The sequence below is a fragment of the Pristiophorus japonicus genome, chromosome 2 (assembly GCF_044704955.1).
Source record: "Pristiophorus japonicus isolate sPriJap1 chromosome 2, sPriJap1.hap1, whole genome shotgun sequence".
In the NCBI taxonomy this organism is placed as follows: Eukaryota; Metazoa; Chordata; class Chondrichthyes; family Pristiophoridae; genus Pristiophorus; species Pristiophorus japonicus.
The window spans coordinates 209,988,536-210,010,579 of NC_091978.1; the positions used below are offsets into that span (position 1 = coordinate 209,988,536).

The 22,044-nt window shown below is 48.3% G+C and overlaps 1 protein-coding gene across 1 annotated transcript in view; it reads left to right on the forward strand.

The window, feature by feature from the left end:
* Positions 1-466: 466 nt before the first annotated feature.
* Positions 467-22,044, forward strand: part of LOC139243687 (LIM domain-binding protein 2) — a 776,895-nt gene continuing 755,317 nt past the window's right edge. The window contains exon 1 of the mRNA XM_070870836.1: positions 467-517. The gene's annotated coding sequence lies outside the window, so the exon portion shown is untranslated. The remainder of the gene's footprint in view (positions 518-22,044) is intronic.

The following is a 22,044-nucleotide window of genomic DNA, read 5'->3' on the forward strand; positions in this document are numbered from 1 at the left end:
TATTAAATGTTGTTTTTTGGATTGTTCATATTGTACTGTGGACGCACTTGGTGTTCTACAGCTTTAGTGCACAGTGTGGCTTCGTAGGAACGTGCACAATGGAGAAATCAATATGTTAGGCACAAATTCAGAGCAGCAGATAGGCTTAATTGAGCACAAAGTCAGAAAATGCCTTTTTGTCTTCATAAATGGCTGTTGTGTGAAGTTTGATAAATTGTTGTGGTTCTGGGTTATGCTGTGTAAGGGAGGCAGCCCCTTGAGAGACACTTTGTTCTTTCATTTATGGGAAGAGATTTTTATCTCTCTGCCATTCTAACCCGTCACGAGTGACACAGTATGATCAAGCTCGGGGAGCTTGAGTGATTCTCCTGACATTGTACAGTCCTCCATTACACACTTAACATAGTCTGCACTACAGGTCAAAGTTCATCCTTCTTCTGCTGAGGTCATTTGCATCTGGAGATGGAAGACATTGTGATTATGACTTGCTGCTCCGGACTTAGTCTGACAGATTCAGGTACGTGCTCTGTGAAATATGAAAAGATGATAGTTGCATTCTGACATTATGTAACTGATTTGCATTTACTGAAATACTATGACTATATGGAAAGAGTTTTGTTCGCTGATTGTTCAAAAATACCTTTTGCTATTGAATTTAGAGCTTGCAGTAGATAATGTTGTGAGCTGTTATTGCTGCGTCTTGTGCAGGTTGGTGTGTGTGTGGTGTTCCTTCATTCCTCTGAGTGTCGCGGACCAACACATCAGGTAAACTTCAGTGACTGATGGTGCTGTTCTCTTTAGCTGCATGTTTATTGTACAGGACACTTTACAATCACAGTAAACAACCCATAATCAGTACAAAACTTATTGCTGGAGCTCGAAATTTAGAACTGGTAACTTCAGGATCATTTGTTTTCTTAGCTTCTGACTACTGCAAGGCTTTTTCAGTGTCCAAGACGGTTAACAATTTGTCAGTTTCCTTAGCAGTGAACTTATTTTGAGCTGTTTATTTCTCGCCACTCCCTGTGCTATTCGTTTTTATTATAGTGTAAAGTTATTTTATAATCAGCCCTTTACTGTTTAAAATGTGAATTGTAACATTATAACATAGAAATTGCGGTCGGCGGGTAGCTCAGGAGTACTCTGCCGATATCTGAACAAAATCCGCACATACCTCGTGCAAAGCCCCCTTCAAACAGTTGCTTTGAAACACTGCGGTGTTGTATGCAGTGTAGTGGCCCATGGATCCCAGGGGTGCACCGTTGTGCGTATGTGTACCTGGAATCACGTGGGGTGCTGCTCCTTTCATTTGCTGACTCTTAGCCAATCAGGAAACATAGAAATCACCCGACGGGACAGCTTTAAGCTTTACAGAAAGACCATTTAAGCAGCTGACCTTGTTTTATTTTTTCTACTTTCATTGCACTTTCCAAAAGATTGCTTAAGCATTTTCCTTTGATTCGCATTCGATTTGATAAACGATTTGATGTCAGGCTTTGGCTTTTAAATTGCTGACTATTAATAAAAACAACACATTTTAAGTAAAAAGGACTGGTAAGATAAACAAGTCTGAAGTTTTACCTAACAGTAAATTGAAGTTATTTTGATTTGCACAGTTTAACCTAAATGCATAGATATTAATGTAATTATTAATACTTTAATGCACTGTAGCAGATAGTTCTGGTCTCTGGATAGGAACCACGAAACTTGATTAAGATGCTTTTTATGAACTGTAGCATAAATCTAGCTCAAAATTAATATCATTTTCTTATTCCCCCACCCCCCCTCTTCCCCCCTCCACATATGCTATGCAACAGGCTCCTGCGCCCGTTTGCACCAGCTGTAAAAATAATCAGGGTAATTAATGGACAGTAGGTGGGCAATTAGCTCAACTTTTGCCAGCATGTTGATTTCAATGGGTAGGTGAAACATGCAGCGAAGCCAATACGGAGTCGGAAATTGACAGATCGCAAGTTTGGGATATAGCGCATGCGTAAATCCCGAACTTGCAGTCAATTTCAACGGCAATGTGATGGCTTACTCTGTCATACTGACTGCAAATTCAGGGTCATATGTTTCAGTTTGGACCCTTGGTCTTGATTTTGTACAAATAATTTGTTGTTTCTCAGGCTTTGAGAGGCCCTCATCCTAATTTTAGTATTTTTATGTTTGATATATAAATGCAGATTTTTTGGAGTAGTAATCCTTTTTGAAGTATGAACAACAGAGGTACCCACCTCTGAGTGTTTACATTTTCTTGGCAGTGTGTCTTTCCTGTTATGTAATGTACATTTAAAAAAGGAATCTGATAGTTTTGTGAAAAAGGAACTTGGTCTCATCAGGTAATCTGTGCGAAATATAGATGAGCCTAAACCAATAGAATGGCTAACATACAAAAGCAGAATACTGCAGATGCTAGAATCTGAAATAAAAACAGAAAATGCTAGAAATCTCAGTGAGTCAGCCAGCATCTATGAAGAGAGAAACAGAGTTAACGTTTCAGGTCGATGACCCTTCGTCAGAACAGCCAACATGTTGTACTTGACCTAACCCATAATTTACAACACATGATATATATGTTTTTGCCAGCAGGATTCTTTCTCTAATGGTGGCAGCCATCAGCACTTTTACAGTATTTAGTTATCATAACCTGAAGAGAAGAACGTCAGCAAGGCTTTTAGTATCATTTGCTTCAAGCGGTTATGAATATTTAATCGTTTTACTGCAAAGCACTTATATTAGGGTATCTGCACTCAACAACTGAAAGTAGACCTTGATTAAAATACTTTTCGCTGAAATGATGCATCCAATTAAAAATTCATGTTTTATCAAAGCATTTTTCCTATCATTCTAATTGGGGCATTTTAAATTCTTTTGGTTTACAGGTAAGTCCAGACAATAGGACAAGGGCTGTCTAGAAATGTCAAGTTGGAGTGAATTGCAGAGAGCTGTGCCACTTGTCATTGACAGAAACAGTGAGTAGTAGAATCATACAGAACTGGTTCAATGACCAGTCTCTGCTGAGTTTGCTGATCTCAGCTGGCACCACATTAAGGGAGCCACAACTTGCCTCAGCATCTCAAGGTTAAGGAGGGGAAAATCAGTCCTGATTGCTATCTAGTGACTCTGTTGGAAAGTGTGTATGCTGAAGCTGCCCAGTGATTGAATGGTCTGCCAACACTTGCTACCTAGGCTTTCATAAGAAGTATGGCCACTTGGGTGAGGTACCAGAAGGCATCACGTGCCTGTGAAACCATACCAATAAGAAGTCAATGGCCTGGATTTTGTAGTCAGCGGCGAAGCAATGGCGTTTACTATTCATTATGCGGTTCCTAGAGATCCTTTTCAGCGAGGCGCCTTCTATCGGGGATCTGAGGCGTGTGTGAGCAAAGCAAGCAAAAGCATGCCTCTTCAACCAGTCAGATTGAAGAATCCTCACTGAGACACTTTGTGGGAAATTCAGTAGCATCCCGTTTGGGGCGGTAACTTTTAACTTTTAGAAAAGTTAGTGCTCAGTGAAGGTGCCTTGCCAAATTGTGTGAAATTTGGCATTTTCGCCTCAGCAGTGAAGGGGGTGGTAACTGAGGCGCTAGTGGCCTCAGCTGGACACTGCAGAGACTTACCCAATTTTAGCTGAGTTGCATTCAGCAATTAACCTTCAATCCTTGACTCCAGTTCGATCTGACTCTTAAAGAGGAGGTAATTTCAACCTGCTGCTGCTCATTTTCAGCATTGCAGCACTTGAGTCAGTCGTCTGTACATCTCAGAAACTCAGAGACCTTTTGTGAAATGACTGCTGTGAATTACCCTTCAAGGGAGAGGGCCATGAGATTTAATGATGTGGCGCTGGAGACATTGGTGGGGGCAGTGGAGAGAAGGGAATAGCTGCCCCCTCCATCGGGAAGGAGGCCGTCTCCACAGGTTTTCAGGATCATGTGGCGAGAGGCGGCCCAGAAGATGTCGGCCAGCACAGTGATGGACAGAATCCTCACACAGTGCAGAAAAAATTCAATGACCTCTATCGGGAGGTGAAGGTGAGTACATGCTTCCTCACCTCCTCCATATCAGCCTCTCAACCTTTGTCTGTGCACACTGTGTAAACCACCACTTCCTCACCACTCGAACACCTAGCATCTGTAGCTACTCACACTCACATCCTCATCTCACACTTTGCCTACATTCACAGCTTTTCAATGATGGCAGGTATATATTCTACATACATAGCTGGACTTTTACTCACACAAGTTCCTTTCTTTTGCAGGCCAAGATGGCACATAACAGAAGGGAACAGCTGCAGGCTGGAGGAGGGGAAGTTGAACTGCGTGAGCTGAGTGACCTTGAGGAGCGAGTGCTGCGGCTCATTGGCCTGCAGGTGGTGAGTGCTGTGGCCGACGGAGACTTCAACACCACTGGGGGCAACAATGGTATCTTTATCCGCTCTCCTTTTCTCATACCACTCACCCGCCTCCCCCCCGGCCCTCCACACCAGAAGGCTTTCTCACTTTCCAGCTCCTGATAGTGTCTGCATTCCTTGCACCATTCCTGCTCCACTGCCCTCACCTTAACGCGAGTCTTGTTCCATTTATGCTCTCAGATAACCAGCCAGCAACTGTGGAGCCTACACCTGAGCTCCCCCAACAGAGCCAGGAGGGAGAGGAAGTGGAGGAAGGGCAGTAGGAGGAGGAACCAAGCACTGCGTCATTGCTTCTCTCGCCCGCAGGCACCAGCTCACATACTGGCACTCGCGTTCGTCAGAGGTTAGTTTAGCAGAAGGGTCTGCACTGGGTGATGCACTGGGGCCTAGTGGTCTGCAGCAAGGGAAAGGGAACCTCGGGATGTGAGTTCTGCTCCACAGGACACTCAGATGAGGACCTCAATGGGCAGGCATTCACACAAAGGGTGATGGTCATGCACTCTGACATCATAGGTTTCTTCTCTCAGAGGGTTGCAAATCTGTGGAATTCTCTGCCCCAGAGAGCTGTGGAGGCTGGGTCATTGAATATATTTAAGGCAGAGATAGACAGATTTTGAGCGATAAGGGAATAAAGGGTTATGGGGAGCGGGCAGGGAAGTGGAGCTGAGTCCATGATCAGATCAGCCATGATCTTATTAAATGGCGGAGCAGGCTTGAGGGGCCAAATGGCCTACTCCAGCTCCTATTTCTTATGTTCTTATTTTCTTATGTGCAATGGTAAGGGTGCCCGAAGAGCATGGAGGAGTCCACCTCCAGCATTGCACAGAGCTCTGCGCACACTATGGAGCCTATCATTGCCAGTCTGCAGACATTGGTGGACTCCCAGAGAGACCGTGCGGATTCAGACCTCCTGATGCGTGTCATGGGTGATATGGCAGCTTCCATTGCAGCACAGGCGGAAGCAACGCAACGTCTTAGTGCTGTAATGCAGACAATAGTTTTTGGCATGGAAGCTCAGACTTCTCTCAAGCAGTCTCAGGTTGATGCCACGCAATGTCTTGGTGCTGTCATGCAGTCAATGACTGCTGTCATCGAGTCTCAAATTGCTCTCATGCAGTCTCAGCTGGATGCCACACGAGCTCTGACTGCTGCCATCGCTGCTGGGTCCACCACAGTCCACCGGGGATCTCACGGTGTTGCAGCAGCCCACCAAACTGTGCTCCAACAGATTGCTGAGGTGCTGCCCGGGGGAGTGTCACTAGGTCAGTGGAGCAGTAACCTACTGTCCTCTCTCATGATGACAGCATTCCTGATCCCACCACTGCTACTCCGCTATTGCACTTGTCATTGCCTGTTGCCCAGCCAGTCCAGACTGCTACCGCCCAGCCTGAGGAGGTGCAGCCTACTGCCGGCCCTTCCAGGCCCAGAGCTGGTCGAGGGAGTCCTGCAAGGCCATCTGTAGTCTCTGGCCCTGACACGCAACAGACTTCCACTAGCTGTGCTGCAGCCACAGGGGATAGACTGCGGAGGAGTACCAGAATAGTTAAAACAAAGAGGGGATATAAGGAAATGCACAAGGGTGATTATTAAATACATTATGAAACCGTTTATTGTTATATAAGTTTTGATTGGATTGTTTCATCTTTGCTGTTGACTCTCATTTCAGTTTTGGGGCGTTGGTATGGAAGGGCAAATTGATGTGGTGATGGGGACGGTCAGAGGAAGTGGGATGGAATTTACTGGAACTGAAGTCTGATGAGATGGTCACGACCGTCCTTGCAGAATCGAGGTTGACTCGCTGCCTCCTCTGTTGCTGGTGTTGGTGCTCCTGCTCATCATCCTCCTCCTCATCCTCCTCAAGTGGTGGAGCTATGCCTGGTGGCAATGGCTGTGCCCTTATGACGGCCAGGTTGTGCAGCATGCAGCAGATGACGGTGAATAGAGACACCCATTCAGGCGAGTACTGGAGGACTTCTTCCGAGTGGTCAAGGCAACAAAGCCGTTGCTTGAGCACTCTGAGGGTCTGCTCAATGATGTTCCTGGTGGAGACATGGCTCTCATTATACGAGTACTGGGCAGGAGTGTTGGAGTTGTGGAGGGGAGTCATGAGCCTTGCCTCCGATCAGCCAGCTGCGAGCTTGATGTGGTCGCTGGAAGAGACCTGACACACTGGTCTGGCGCAGGATGCAGGCATCGTGACCGCTGTCAGGATAGTGGGCATTGACGATGAGGATTATGTGTGTGGTCGCACACCAGCTGCACATTCAGTGAGTGGTAACCTTTGCGGTTACGGAAGACCTCAGGATTGTGATGCGGTGCTCGCAAAGCGACATGGGTGCAGTCAGTGGCGCCCTGCACCATGGGGAAGGCCGCTATCCTGATGAAGGCACATGCACACTCATGCTGTTTCTCGCTGGTCATGGGGAAGGAAATGTATTCCCTTCTCATTCTGCACAGAGCATCTGTGACCTCCCTGATGGAACGATGGACGGTAAACTGGGAGATGTTGGAGATGTTTCATGTGGCACCCTTGGAAGATCCATTGGCATAGGGATTGAGCGCGATGCTGATCTTGACTGCCACTGAGAGAACCGTCCTCACCCTGGACTGAGGCTTGAGGTCTAGTTGCAGCAGATGGCAGAGCTCTGTGACCATGTCCTTGCTGAAGAGCAGCCTTCAAACACACTGTTCTTCAGTGAAATTAATGTCGGAGAGCTGCTGACAGAATACCCTGGGAGGGTAAGCTCTCCTGTTGCCAGCCCTGTTGGGGCTTCTCCCTCTGGCCACATTTTGCTGTCCTGCTCCCTGCCTTTCCACCTAAGAAGCTCCAACGAGTGCCAACACAGCCTCCATGAAATAATATAAATATTGTGGTTTCAGATCTGCCCTCAATGATACAAGGGAATAGTTAGGAGGCAAAACAGTCCTGGAAATGAAAATTGCTGTAATCTGTCCACCAGCCACTATACCTATGTATTCGCAAGCTGCACAGAGTAATGGCCGACAAAAATTGTTAGTCAAGGTGGCACCTTTAAATAGTGCTCCTCCAGCCAACTCCCGACTGCAACTCGACAGCTAAAGTTGTCGTTGTCAGCGACAGGCGGTAAGTGAGGGGATGCGGCCGAATTTCTCTTCTCGGGCGGTTACGGGGGACCGTCAAGTGGGGCGCTTCCAGCAGGAGCAAGGTGCTACCTCTTAGTGCCTTCGCAAAACCCCTGCACAATTCCATGGGGAGCGCTGTTCTCGCTGTGCCCGGGCGAAAAACCATTTGTTCCCCTCCGGAAGGCGCTAACGACAGGCGCACAGGAGGCCAATTTCGGCCTCACAGAGTCAAAACCGGAAAGTATAAATTAGAATATTTAATTCAACGTAAAATCATGCACAGAAAGTGAATTAAAATGAGGGAAAGAAAGATGTGTTTAAGAGAGCGAGAGAGAGAGATAAGAGACAGAAAGAAAAGTATGAAAAAAGTTGTAATTTTAATTTTTACATTTTAAAAATAATCTCCAACAATAATTAAAATCTGAAGGAATGAGACTTCCAAAAGTAAATTTTCAGTGCCACAGAGGTTGTTTGGTGGTAATTAAGACTTGCCACAGCATAAAAAAGGGACTTACACCTGAATGAACCAGCCCGAACATTTCTGGCATGTTTATTGGGTAAGTACCCCAACTTCACGCACTTCCATGTTTTTTTAAATTCATTCCTGGGATGTGGGTGTCATCCCCAAGCCAGCATTTATTACCCGATCCTAATTGCCCTTGAGAAGTGTGCCGCCTTCTTGAACCTCTGCAGTCCTTGTGCTGAAGGTACTCCCACAGTGTTGTTGGGAAGGGAGAACTGGTAGGTGATGATGCTCCCATGCACCTGCTGCCCTTGTTCTTCTAGGTGGTAGAGGTCGCAGGTTTGGGAAATGCTGCTGAAGAAGCCTTGGCGAGTTTCTGCCCTGCATCTTGTAGATGGTACACACTGCAGCCACGGTGCACTGGTGCTGGAGGGAGTGAATGTGCCAATCAACCGGGTTGCTTTGTCCTGGATAGTTTCAAGCTTCTTGAATGTTGTTGGAGCTGCACTCATCCAGGCAAGTGGAGAGCATTCTCCCATCATCATCATCATAGGCAGTTCCTCGGAATCAAGGAAGACTTGCTTTCACTCCTGAAGTGAGTTCTTTGGTGGCTGAACAGTCCAATACGAGAGCCACAGACTTTGCCACAGGTGGGACAGATAGTCGTTGAGGGAAGGGGTAGGTGGGACTGATTTGTTGCAAGCTCTTTCCGCTGCCTGCACTTGATTTCTGCATGCTCTCAGCATTGAGACTCGAGGTGTTCAGCGCCCTGCGGGATGCACTTTCTCCACTTAGGACGGTCTTTGGCCAGGGACTCTCAGGTGTCAGTGGGGATGTTGCACTTTATCAGGAAGGCTTTGAGGGTGTCCTTGTAACATTTCTGCTGCCCACCTTTGGCTCATTTGCTGTGAAGGAGCTCCGAGTAGAGCACTTGCTTTGGGAGTCTCGTATCTGGCATGTGAACTATGTGGCCTGCCCAGCGGAACTGATCGAGTGTAGTCAGTGCTTCAATGCTGGGGATGTTGTCCTGGTCGACGACGCTAATGTTGGTGTGTCTGGATCTTGCGGAGACATAGTTGGTGATATTTCTCCAGCGACTTGAGGTGTCTACATAGTCCATGTCTCTGAGCCATATAGGATGGCTGGTATTACTACAGTCCTGTAGACCATGAGCTTGGTGGCAGTTTTGAGGGCCTGATCTTCAAAAACTCTTTTCCTCAGGTGGCGAAAGGCTGCACTGTCGCACTGGAGGCGGTGTTGGATCTCGTCGTCGATGCCTGCTCTTGTTGATAGGAGGCTCCTGAAATATGGGAAGTGGTCCACGGTGTCCAGGGCTGTGCCGTGGATCTTGATGACTGGGGGGCAGTACTGTGCGGTGAAGACAGGCTGGTGGAGGACCTTTGTCTTACTGATGTTAGCGTAAGGCCCATGCTTTCGTATGCCTCAGTAAATAGGTCAACTATGTCCTGGAGTTCGGCCTCTGTGTGTGCACAGACGCAGGCGTCGTCCGTGTACTGTAGCTCGACGACAGAGGTTGGGGTGGTCTTGCACCTGCCCCGGAGACGGCGCAGATTGAACAGGTTCCCACTGGTTCTGTACATTAGTATTCTATCACACTCCTGACTTGTGCCTTGTAGATGGTGGAAAGGCTTAGGGGAGTCAGGAGGTAAGACACTCGGCACAGTATACCCAGTCTCTGACCTACTCTTGTAACCACAGTATTTATATGGCAGGTCCAGTTAAGTTTCTGGTCAGTGGTGACCCCCAGGATGTTAATGGTGGGAGATTTGGTGATGGTAATACCATTGAATGCCAAGGGGCGGTGGTTAGACTTTTGCTTGTTGGAGATAGTCATTGCCTGGCACTTGTGTGGGGCGAATATTACTTGCTTGTATTTCAACGCCGAGTGTCTTGACGAGGTTGCGGTATAACGCAGCTTGTGGAGGAGCAGAGTACCTCGGACAGCATCCTCTTGATTTCTGTGTTTAACTGTGCATGTGTGGATGCTGGACGTCACTGTCCAATTTACTCCATAATAACGGTGAGTGCTGTTAGCCTCACTGTATTTCTGGAGCAGAATGTAGGCCAATGCCTTCAGGAAGGGTAAGGGCAGGAAAAAAGAAACAAAAACAAAATTGTTTTATTTAACTATCAGGGATGGCTGCTGAAGATACTGACCCAGAAATTGCAGTGTCTACGGACCCGGGAAGCCATCGGAAAAGCCGGTTTTCATCTAACAATGTGCATGCGCTGAAAACCAGCTTTTCCGATCTGTCAAGCTCCAACTTGACAGATCATCCGCATATCGGGAGCAAGGACATTTGCACGGGAAAGATTTCGGTATTTATCCACCTTGCTCAGCAAATGTCCTCAAAACTCTTGCGTCTGATAAAAGCAGGCGCATAACCTACTTTTACAGGCATAAGAGTCTTAAAACGCATTTAAAACATAAGAAATAAAATTAAAAATACACATTTTATTTTTAAAAACCCTGCCCACTACGTTAAATTTATTTTAAAACATAATTAAAAAAAAAATTTTTAAACTCGGGAAATTTTTTTTTCTCTAAGATATTTATTTATTAACTTTAATTTCAATGAATTTTAATTATGTGAGGTGTATTTTTTTTATTTTTTAATTGGTGTTTTTGTGTTTGTGTTTTTTTTTCTCAATTAATAGCAATGAGAACTCGTAGATATAGAGTTCCCATTGCTATTAATTGAGAATACTGTACCTGATTGGCTGAGCAGTCACACGTGACTGCACCTTCTGCGTGGGAACCTGGAGGACGGGAGCGTGCTTCGCAGCGCGGGAAGCGAAGGCCTTCCCACTGCAATCACAGGCACCTCCTGGATCACCAGGTACTTGCGTAAAAATTCTCCGGTCGGAGACAATTGCCCACGGGAAGCCTCCGACCGGAATTTTAGGGCAACTAACATTTTAAGATGGCTACCGAATAAAAATGCTGCCATTTGACATTGTCCGTTCACCCAGGAGTCCAACTATCTGGTCAATCGTAGTGGCACACTTCTGTTTTCAGGGCTTGTGGGGGTGAAATTGTTTTTTGGCATTAGCACAAAATGAGCGCTAGCGAATAAGGAACCTGTTTTACACCGCGCCCGATTTAATTTTCCATTGACTTGGGCACAGTGTATAACGGGCTGCCCATTTGCTATTTCTGAAGCCCAATCGAAGCCTCTGTGTTTATCCACACACCTGGATGTATGAGTTGTCAGAACAAAATTGCCAGGTGGTGTTTGAACAATGGGAATCTTCTCTCACTAAAAATTCCTGACAAGGAATAAAAGTTCAAATTGCAAGGATATCTCATTAATCCCAGGTTCCAAATGAGCTCAGGCAGGATCTTGCTGCTGGGAAATTTGTTTAAACCAGATTGAAATTTTGAAACTGGGCCATAATGTTTACAACTTACAGCATAGAGCTTCATTGTCCCAATACACAAGTCCTCATATGAGTATTTCCTTGGAGAATAGTGTGAAATAGAGGAAGGATTTGCATGCTGTCGGGCTGCGACGTGAATGCTCCTTCCATGGCCATAACCATTTTTACATCAGTCAGCATGATGATTAGTCCTATGTACTGGGTGGGCTTTTTGGGTTTCTGCAACCCATGGTGAGGGTGGTGGGGGGGAGCTGCACTTACAACCACACCCATACCTGTCATGTATCTTACATTATTATATATAACTGTATCCTAACATGCAATACATGACTGTAATAAGATATGACCTGTAACCATCAGCATACCTTACCACTAGGGGTGCACTTGCAAGAGACAGGTATATAAGGGCAGGTCTCAGGCAAGTGCAGCATTCCAGAGCTGTGAAATAAAGGTGCAGGTCCAGAGTGACCTTGACTTCATGACATGCCTCGTGTGAATCTGTACTGAGGGGACAGGACTTTACAATACCCATACTCACCAGGCGCACATATCACACTGGATGTGAACCCAGAATTCAGACCCAGAGCTGCAGTCTCCACTCGCTCTCTGCAGAGGGGTTCCAGCCTTGCACCTTCTGAGTCAGAGATGGGAATGCCACCGGTAAACCAAAGGCTCACTTCCATAAATAGGTAAATTGTAGTAAAGAAAAAAAGACTTGCATTTACATAGTGCCTTTTATGACCTCAGGGCATCCCAAAGCGCTATGCAGCCAATGAAGTACTCAGGAATTGTAGTCACTGTTGTAATGTAGGAAACGCGGCACCAATTTGCGCACAGCCAGCCTCCACAAACAAAATGTAATTATTGTGTTCCTAACACAGATGAGGCTGCACACAGTGAAGTTAAAGTAACAGTGACCTCAGTCTTTAATAAGACACTCCAGAGTGAGGAACAGGCCTTAGGGGCCGGCTTATATACAGTGCTCCCAAGGGATGCTGGGATCCCTTAGGACTTCAGGAGATGAGCTCCCTGATGGCGGAACATGGGAGTGCATGCTTTACAGATACATAACAGTGATAATGTAAAATACCTGTGAGTCTGCTCACAGGTTTGTAGAGCTGTTGACCACCATGCGGGGGCTGCCTTTCTTTCATCAGGGTCTGGAACAGAGTCGCCACCAAGCACAGTTCTCCCCCATCTGGAGTGGCACTGTCCTTCGGGAGCCGCTGCTCAGGAATCCATGCCTCCATAACCTCGGTTTTAGGTGGCAGGCGGACGAGAGGGCTGTGTCTGGCAAGGTGACCAGGGTCAGGGACCTGCTCGATGGCAGAGGAGCGGGCTGGATGGTGCCAGAAGAGCTGGCACGGCACCTATCCTGGGCTGATGTCCGGCGCGTGGTCAATGCCATCGTGTCGCTAAAAACAGCACTGGGCACTGACTCCGTTCGGTGTGTCGAAGAGGCTCAAGCACGTGGGGAGATCCCATCCGGATGGAATGCCTCATCGGCGCCAAGCCCTGAAACCTCCCTCGGGAGCCGGCACCTCACAACGTGAGCCTCCTCTGGGAAATCCCCTCCGTGCCTTTCAGTTCTGCGCGGAGGGGATTCCTGTACGGGCTGCTCCTGCACACTCTCCATGTTGCCATCTTCGTCTGCCGTCCAGACATGCGATGGCGCACCATCTTGCTGTCCGGAGGAGGCGGGGTTCCCCGATGGACTGCACTCTATGCGGGAGTCCTCCCTTTATTTATTGGGAACTTGGCCTGGAGGGTGTTGCACGGAGCAGTCCCGTGCAATAAGTTTTTAAGTCGGCTCACGGGCTCCCAGGCCGCCTGCAATTTCTGCAGCCTAGAGGAGTCCGTGTTCTATGTGTATTTTGAATGTGTGAAGTTGCAGCCCCTGTTCCATTATTTGAAGGGGCTGCTCCTCAAATTTTGGTTGCACTTCAGTCCCACACTCCTGATCTTTGGGCACCCTGTGCGGAGGGGAGCGGGAAGGTCGGAAGGCCTCTTCGTAGGACTGCTCCTGGGCATGGCCAAGGGGGCCATCAGCCGGTCCAGGCAGCGGGCGGTTGAGGGGGTCGTTCAGCCCAACTGCCTGCCTCTCTTCCCCGGTTACATCCGAGCCTGGGTGTACCTGAAGATGGAGCATGCGGTGTCCACTGGTACGCTCGCAGCCTACCGCGAGAGGTGGGTGCCGGAGGCATTGGAGTGCATCATCACCCCCGGCAACCAAATCTTGATTTGATTTAATGTCCAAAATTTAATTTCTTTACTGTGTCGGTTTTAGTGACCTCCCCCCGACCCTTTTAGCCAGGGGGCACTTGTACAATTTGTGTGTTGGTGCCCTCAAAAAAAAACAAGAGGGCACTTGTTTGAAAGTTTCAATTTTAGTGCCCCCTCCCTTTAATCAGGGGGCATTTAACTTAACGATTTATGTTTTAACAGATTACAACAAAATAGTTGTAGATGTCATGTATTCAACCAGCAATGTAACCCATGCAATGCGTCGTCCTATCGTGTCGGCTGTGTGTTGCAGCATGTCAATGCCAAGGGTCAGATTATACATGGGTTACATTGCTGGTTGAATACATGACAGTAGAACCGTTGACCATCATATGGGTGCTGCCTGTCTTTTACCAGGAACTCATCAGGGTCTGGAACAGAGTCGCCATCAAGAGCAGTTCTCCCCCGTCTGCAGTGGCACTGTCCTTTGGGAGCCGCTGCTCAGGAATCCGTACCTCCACGACCGCGGTTTTAGGTGGCAGGCGGACGAGAGGGCTGTGTCTGGCAAGGTGACCAGGGTCAGGGACCTGCTCGATGGCGGAGGGCTGATGGCGCCAGAGTAGCTTGCACGGCACCTATCCTGGGCCGACGTCCGGCACGCAGCCAATGCCATCGAGTCGCTAAAAACAGCACTGGGCCCTGACTCCGTTAGGTGTGTCGAGGAGGCTCAAACACGTGGGGAGATCCCATCCAAACTGACGCCCGTCCAGATGGAATTCCTCATTGGCGCCAAGCCCCGAAACCTCCCTCGGGAGCCGGCGCCTTACAACTTGAGCCGCCTCGGGGAAATCCCCTCTGTGCCTTTCAGTTCTACGTGGAGGGGATTCCTGTACAGGCTGCTATTGCACAATCTCCATGTTGCCATCTTGCCGTCCGGAGGAGGTGTCAGTCCCCAATGGAGTGCTCTCTACGTGGGAGTCGTCCCCTTATTTATTGGGGACTTGGCCTGAAGGGTGTTGCACGGAGCAATCCTGTGCAATAAGTTTTTAAGTCGGTTGACAGGCTCCCAGGCCGCCTACAATTTCTGCGGTCTAGAGGAGTCCATGTTCCATGTATATATTGAATGTACGAGGTTGCAGCCCCTCTTTCAATATTTGAAGGGGCTGCTCCTCAAATTCTGGTTGCACTTCAGTCCCACACTCCTGATCTTTGGGCATCCTGTGCGGAGGGAAGCGGGCAAGTCGGAAGGCTTCCTGGTAGGATTGCTCCTGGGCATGGCCAAGGGGCCATCAGCCGGTCCAGGCAGCGGGCGGTCGAGGGGGTCGTTCAGCCTGACTGCCTGTCTCTCTTCCGCAGTTACATCCGAGCCAGGGTGTTATGTATGTAAACATTATAACTGTGTAAGACTTGTCACCAGAGGGCGAACCTGTTGGAGACCCAAGGGTCACCTTCACACCTCATGCAAGCGAGTATAAAAAGTAGTCTGCCACGCTGCTTTGGCACTCTGGAGTTTTATTAAAGAGACTAAGGTCACATCAGTTTAAGCTCACAGTACTCAGTCTTGTGGAATTATTCTAAACATAACAATTGGCAACAAGTAACAGATCACGAACTTTCACGCAGTTATGGCTGTCGTTGGTATTCTTGAGCGATTTGTAGAGGGTGATGATTGGGAAGCCTTTGTTGAGCGTCTCGACCAGTACTTCGTGGCCAACGAGCTGGATGCGGATGATAAAGCGATCAATCGCAGGGCGATTCTCCTCACCGTTTGTGGGTGTACAACATACGGCCTCATCAAGCATCTGCTAGCACCAACGAAACCAACGGAAAAGACATATGCAGAGTTGTGTACACTGGTTCAGGAATACTTCAAGCCGAAGGAGAGCATCTTAATGGCCAGGTATCGCTTCTATACACACCATCGCTCCGAGGGCCAGCACTTGGCGAGTTATGTCGCCGACCTAAGACGCCTTGAGGGACCTTGCGATATTGCTGGATATTTGGGCGAAATGCTGCAGGACTTTTTCGTGCTTGGAATCGGCCACGAGGTCATTCTTCGCAAGCTGCTGTCTGCAGAATCCCCAGACCTGAACAAGGCCATCACAATAGCCCAGGCTTTCATGTCCACGAGCGATAATACTAAACTGATATCTGGTCAGCATCGAAACTTACCGGCAAGTACTGTACATAAAATAACACTGTTAGCAGGCCGAACTGTACATGGCAGGGCCTACATGTCTGCAGCTGCAAGACCTAGGATGACTCAGAGTCCACTGTGGGTCGTGAATGCGAATCAATTAACACCATGTTGGCGCTGCGAGGGTAATCATAGAGCCCATAAATGTCAATTCAAGCACTACATGTGCAAAGGCTGTGAAACAATGGGGCACCTCCAGCGAATGTGCAAACGTGCTGCGACTCACCATGTGGCAGAGTCAGCAGAAGATGGTCGGTCCGAAGCGGATCACGCAGAATGAGTAAGAGAGGCAACTCAACCAGAGGCCGAGGAAGAAGTGTATGGGGTATACACCTACACCATCAAGAGCCCTCCTATAATGCTGAAAGTCAAATTGAACAGCATTCCAGTTTCCATGGAGTTGGACATGGCGGCGAGTCAGTCAATTATGAGCCAGAAGGCTTTTGAGAAACTGTGGGGCAACAAGGCACAAAGGCCCAAACTGAGCCCAATTTATACAAAGCTGCACACTTACACCAAAGAGCTCATACCAGTCATTGGCAGTGCGGCATCGTACAATGGAGCTATACATGATTTATCACTGTATGGATTGTATCAGTCGATGGCCCAACGCTGTTTGGCAGAAGCTGGCTAGGAAAGATTCGATGGAACTGGGATGACATCAAAGCACTATCTTTAGTGGATGATGCCTTGTGCGCTCAAGTACTGAGCAAATTTCCATCGCTATTTGAACCAGGCATCAGCAATTTCACAGGCGCCAAGGTGCAGATCCATCTAGTCCCTGATGCACGGCCCATTCATCACAAGGCTTGAGCGGTTCCATATATGATGATGGAGAAAGTCGAGATCGAACTGGACAGACTTCAGCGAGAGGGAATCATGTCACCAGTCGAGTTCAACGAGTGGGCCAGTCCGATTGTTCCAGTCCGGTGTTGAAAAGCCATGGCACGGTCAGAATCTGCGGCGACTACAACGTAACGATCAACCGAGTCTCGTTACAAGACCAGTATCCACTACCCAAGGCGGATGATCTGTTCGCAACATTAGCAGGGGGCAAGTCGTTCACCAAATTGGATCTAACCTCCGCTTACGTGACACATGAGCTGGCTGAATCTTCGAAAAGATTGACATGCATCAACACGCACAAAGGATTGTTTATATACCACAGGTGCCCTTTTGAGATTCGCTCGGCTGCTGCCATTTTCCAGAGGAACGTGGAGAGTCTGCTGAAATCGGTTCCGTGCACCGTTATGTTTCAAGACGACATCCTGATCACCGGTCGTGACACCACCGAACACCTACACAACCTGGAAGAGGTTCAAAGTCGACTAGACAGAGTGGGACTCAGGCTGAAATGCTCCAAATGTGTTTTCCTGGTGCCAGAGGTTGAATTTTTTGGGAGAAAGATTGCAGCAGACAGCATCAGACCCACGGACTCAAAGACGGAGGCCATCAAAAACGCACCCAGACCACAGAATGTGACGGAACTGCGTTCGTTCCTGGGACTCCTCAACTAATTTGATAACTTTCTACCCAGGTTGAGCACTTTGCTGGAACCATTGCACATGTTGCTACGCAAGGGTGACAACTGGGTTTGGGGTAAATCTCAAGAGACAGCCTTTGAGAAGGCCAGAAACCTGCTATGTTCTAATAAGTTACTTGTATTGTATGACCTGTGTAAACCTCGTAAGGGGTCATCCTCGTAAGGGGTCGGGTGTGTGTTACAGCAAACCAATGTATCAAGCAAACTGCAACCGGTTGCATATGCGTCTAGAAGTCTAAGGCTGAAAGAGCCTACAGTATAGTCGAGAAAGAGGCGTTAGCATGCATATACAGGGTTAAGAAAATGCACCAATACCTATTTGGACTCCGGTTCGAGCTTGAAACCAACCACAAACCACTCATTTCGCTGTTTTCAGAAAGCAAAGGTATACTCACCAATGCTTCATCCCACATCCAAAGATGGGCACTAACATTGTCCGCTTATGACTATATTATCCACCACAGACCAGGCACGGAGAACTGTGCTGATGCCCTCAGTCGGCTACCATTGCCCACCACCAAATGGCGTAACCTGCAGACTTGCTTCTGGTCATGGATGTTTTTGAGAGCGAGGGGTCACCTATCACGGCTCGCCAGATCAAGACCTGGACCTGCCAGGATCCTGTGCTATCACTTGTAAAAAGTTGCATCCTCAATGGGAGCTGGTCGGCTATTCCCAGGGAAATGCAAGATGAAATTAAGCTGTTTCACCAACGTAAAGATGAAATGTCCATCCAGTCGGATTGTCTCTTTTGGGGTAATCACGTGGTTTTGCCAAAAAAAGGCAGGGAAACGTTTATACGTGACCTACACAGTACCCACCCAGGCATAGTCATGATGAAGGCTATCGCCAAGTCGCACGTTTGGTGGCCCGGCATTGACTTGGATTTGGAGTCGTGTGTACATCAATGTAATACTTGCTCACAGATGAGCAATGCACCAAGGGAGGCCCCACTGAGTCTATGGTCATGGCCCTCCAAACCGTGGTCCAGGATCCACGTAGATTTCGCTGGCCCTTTTCTAGGAAAGATGTTCTTAGTAATAGTAGACGCTTACTCTAAATGGATTAAATGTGTAATCATTTTATCCTGCACGTCCACTACCACCATTGAAAGCCTCTGTGCCATGTTCGCTACCAATGGCTTGCCCGACGTCCTTGTCAGTGACAATGGACCGTGTTTCACCAGTTCGGAATTCAACGAGTTTATGACCCGCAATGGCATTAAGCATGTCAGGTCTGCCCCGTTTAAGCCTGCATCCAACGGTCAAGCGGAACAGGCAGTCCAAACTATCCAGCAGAGCTTAAAACGTGTGACGGACGGCTCCCTGCAGACCCGTTTATCTCGGGTTCTGCTCAGCTACCCGATGCAACCCCATTCGCTTACCGGGGTTCCCCCGGCGGAATTGTTACTGAAGCGAGCACTCAAAAACAGGCTCTCCTTCGTCCACCCGGATCTTAATGATCATGTGAAAACCCGGCGTTACTGGCAAAACATGTACCACGATCGTGTGGCTGTATTGCGTGACATTGATGTAAACGACCCTGTGTTTGTCCTTAATTACAGTCATGGTCCCAAATGGGTTGCTGGCATTGTTTTGGCCAAGGAGGGGAATAGAGTGTTTATTGTCAAACTATGTAATGAACAAACGTGCAGAAAGCATTTGGATCAGACCAAACTGCGATTCACTGACAACCAGGAACAACTTGAAGAGGACATTACCATCATCGATCCACCAACACACACCCAACCAGCAATCGACCTCGCTGTCAACCAAGAGGATGAACCCACCATGCTCAGCAGTCCGGTCAGACCAGCCATACTGTAGTGTAGCAATGGCCCGACCAACTCACCCATGCCAGGGTTCGAACTCAGACGATCAACCAGGGAGCGAAGGGCCCCAGACCGTCTCAACTTGCAAATAACTTGTATCAAAGACCTTGGCGGGGGCAGTGTGTAATGTATGTAAACATTATAACTGTGTAAGACTTGCCACCAGAGGGCGCACCTGTTGGAGGCCTAAGCGTCACCTGCACACCTCATTCAAGTGAGCATAAAAGGTTGTCTGCCATGCTGCTTTAGCACTCTGGAGCTTTATTAAAGAGACTAAGGTCACATCAGTTTAAGCTCACAGTATTCAGTCTTGCGGAGTTATTCTAAACATAAAGGATGTCCCTGGAGATGAAGCACGCGGTGTCCACCGGTACACTTGCGGCCTTCCGTGAGAGGTGGGCGCCGGAAGGACTGGAGTGCATCATCACCCCATGCAACCAAATTTTCATTTGAACCATTTGTCTAAAGGTTAATTTGTTTAAGTTTGTCGGTTTTACTGCTGCCCACCCACCGACCTCCCACGCCCCGGCCTTTTAGCCAGGGGGCACTTGATTAAAGTATACAATAAAATAGTTGTAGAGCTGTTGACCGCCATGCGGGGGTGCCTGTCTTTTACCAGGAACTCATCAGGGTTTGGAACAGCGTCGCCACCAAACGCAGTTCTCCCCCGTCTGGAATGGCGGCTGACCTTCGGGAGCCGCTGCTCAGGAATCCGTACCTCCACGACCTTGGTTTTAGGTGGCAGGCGGATGAGAGGGCTGTGTTTGGCAAGGTGACCAGGGTCAGGGACATGCTCAATGGTGGAGGAGGGGGCTGGATGGTGGCAGAGGAGCTGGCACGGCGCCTATCCTGGGCCAACTTCCAGAACGCAGCCAATGCCATCGAGTCGCTAAAAACAGCACTGGGCCCTGACTCCGTTAGGTGTGTTGAGGATTATCAATCACGTGGGGCGATCCCATCCGAATTTATCCCCGTCCGGACGGAATTCCTCATCAGCGCCAAGCCCTGAAACCTCCCTCGGCAGCTGGCGCCTCACAACTTGAGCCTCCTCCAGGAAATCCCATCCGTGCCTTTCAGTTCTGCGTGGAGGGGATTCCTTTATGGGCTGTGTCATGTATCTAACACTACTGTATATAATTGTATCTTACCATACTATACATGACTGTAACTAGATATGACCTGTAACCACAAGCATACGTTACCACCAGGGGTGCACTTGCGGGAGACACTGCATACCTGTTCCACACAGGTATATAAAGGCAGGTCTCAGGCAAGTATGGCACTTGAGAGCTGTGAAATAAAGGTGCAGGTCCAGAGTGACCTTGACTTCAGCATGTGCCTCGTGTAAATCTGTACTGCAGGGTCAGGACTTTATAGGCTGCTCTTGCACACTCTCCATTTTGCCATCCTCGTCTGCCGTCCGGACATGCCATGACACATCATCTTGCCGTCCGGAGGAGGCGGGGGCCTCCAATGGAGTGCTCTCTATGCGGGAGTCCTCCCTTTATTTATTGGGGACTTGGTCTGGAGGGTGTTGCATGGAGCAGTCCCGTGCAATCGACTTTTAAATCGGTTCAAGGACTCCCAGGCCGCCTATAATTTCTGCAGTCTGGAAGAGTCCGTGTTCCATGTTCATGTACAGTGCGTGAGGTTGCAGCCCCTGTTCCATTATTTGAAGGGGCTGCTCCTCAAATTCCGGTTGCACTTCAGTCCCATGCTCCTGATCTTTGGGCACCCTGTGCGGAGGGAAACGGGCAGGTCGGAAGGCCTCCTCGTAGGACTGCTCTTCGGCATGGCCAAGGTGGCCATCAACCGGTTAAGGGGGTCGTTCAGCCCGACTGCCTGCCTCTCTTCCGCAGTTACATCCGCGTCAGGGTTTCCCTGGAGATGGAGCACGAAGTATCTACCGGTAGGCTCACGGCCTTCTGCGAGAAGTGGGCGCCGGAGGGACTGGAGTGCATCATTTCAACCAGGAACAAATTTTAATTTGATTTAATTTGACTTGATTCGACAAACGTTCCCTTTATGTTAAATTGTTAATTTGTGTTTTGGTGCCTTCAAGAAAAAACAGGAGGGCATTTGAATGAAAGTTTCTATGAAAATAGTTGTAGATCTGGTGAGTTGGGAGTGGCTTAGCCAGTCATGTGCTGTTCACAAGACACAATAAAACCCCAGCCAGTTGGGTTTGAGGGATCCATGATTAGGCAGCTGGTTGTGAGCCTGATGGATGAACTGGTAATGTATAGTGTGATTGTTAAACTTATTGCTAATAAATCAACCAGTTCTTAAGAGCAATGTGTTGATACGAGTTCTTAAGCAAAGAACCCATGAAGCAAATACATTACAACCGGATGATCTGTTTTTTAGTGATGTTAATTGCATTTGCCTAAATTGCCCACTCAAAACTCCACTGATTTTTTTCCCTCCTAATATGTCCTTACTATATAGTATAAATGCACAGGAGGCCCATACTTGAGAAAAGATCACTCTGTGACCTCAAGAGGCAGACGGTGGGTGGAGCTTCCCCTTTTATACCGGTAAGTCCAGGTTAGGAGTGTCTCCCACAAGTTCGCCCCCTGTGGTCAGTGTTCTCAAGGTATACAACTTAGGTCAGCTTATACATGGGTTACAATGACAGTTGAATACATGACATCACCTCCCCCACAAAATCTTATTGTGATCACAGGTTAAGGCTCTATGGTGGTTTATGCTCCCTTGTAGAGCGCCTGAGTTGGGGCTCCGGTTGTTGGGCGCTGGCCTGAGTGTCTGCTGTTTGCGGTGCCTCAGGCCTGTCCGGACTGCCCACAGTGACTGGGCTCTCCTCCACTTGATTCCGGTGTTCGGTCACCTGTGGTGGAGTAAACTCTAC